Raw genomic sequence first — 1,385 nt, forward strand, 5'->3', positions numbered from 1 at the left:
TGAAAGTGTACACAATAGAAACCGCTTCTTTCCCCACCCCAGTGGAAAGAGCAACTGGATTGGACTTCTTCACGAAGAACAGCAGAGGAGTTGACTGTGAAGGACTTTATTTTCTTCTTTTGCTTAAAAGTTTGTTTTACCCCTTGGCTTTCTGATAGCATCGACCCTCTTCCTATGCGCTACTACACACCTCTGACTTAATTTGCTGGAGCATTTCCATCTTCCCCCATAGACACGTACTCATTACAGTGGGAACTTGATGAGGCATAATGAGTGTGAGTCTTATGCAATTTTACTTGCGAGATAGATGCTAAAGAGGTTAAATTGCTTGCTCAAAGTTAGAAATATTTTCGTTTGGAAAAACCCATAACAAAATAAAACGCATCTAAAATATACAAATTTGTATATACCCATGAAATGTCCTCATCACATTTTAATCTCTCACTTTTTCTTCTGACCCAGGAGTAGTTTACAGGTGTGTTGTTTTGTTTTCAAAATGCGGGACTTTCGGTTATACTTTTTGTTCCAATTAATTCTTTAGTCTGTGAACACGCTTTATACCACGATACTTATTAACTTTGTGTGTGTGTGTGTGTGTGTGTGTGTGTGTATGCATGCATGTGGTTTGTTTTAGGGTTCAGAGAATTGAGTGTGTGGTAATTGCTCCATGTGTCCAGGAAGGGAATCAGCACTGTTTTGGCGGTGGGTAGAATGACTCCTGAGCATCAGGTAGTTTCCATTGTTAGAATTAAGCAAATCCTCCATTGTTGCTGATATTTGCCTCTCTAATTATACCTCAGCATACAGCACGAATTAGCCTGTTTCTCTTCGTGCTTTGTTTTTATTTCCCGTGTTTTGGAATTCTGTTGCCAAATATGTACTCGTTTGGAATCATTATGCCTTTTTGATAGCTTGGTTCCTTTAACATTGTCACCTGAATTTCAAATTGTTTGATAGCTTTCTTTTTTGTTAATTGGTATATTGAGGGTTCCCTATCTTTTCTTTTTCTTTTTGTCTTTATATTTTAAGTTTCTTACATATACCACACGATTCGTTCTTATTTTACCTACTCTGACAAGCTTTGCCTTTTAACTGAACTGTGCAATTAATAGAGAGTGAAGTGAGCAACACAAACCATTTTGTGTGGTTCCTGTTCTCTCCCGTCCATCACGTCCATCCATTCCAACCATTCATATTCTCATCCTATTTCCTTCTTTGTATATCGGCAATTTTTGGTTGGGTGCCAAACACAGATTTCATCCTTATTCTGGCCTAGTTATTTTTTATTCTTACAGTTATTCTTTTTTTTTCTTTTTTTTTCTTTTTTTGGCTTTTTCGAGACAGGGTTTCTCTGTGGTTTTGGAGCCTGTCCTGGAACTAGCTCT

At 37.6% G+C, this 1,385-nt stretch overlaps 1 protein-coding gene across 1 annotated transcript in view; it reads left to right on the top strand.

The window, feature by feature from the left end:
* Abca13 (ATP binding cassette subfamily A member 13) overlaps window positions 1–1,385 on the top strand; it is a 397,315-nt gene that overhangs the window by 72,908 nt on the left and 323,022 nt on the right. The gene's annotated exons all lie outside the window — the stretch shown is intronic.

The sequence above is a fragment of the Microtus ochrogaster genome, linkage group LG1 (assembly GCF_000317375.1).
Source record: "Microtus ochrogaster isolate Prairie Vole_2 linkage group LG1, MicOch1.0, whole genome shotgun sequence".
Lineage (NCBI taxonomy): Eukaryota > Metazoa > Chordata > Mammalia > Rodentia > Cricetidae > Microtus > Microtus ochrogaster.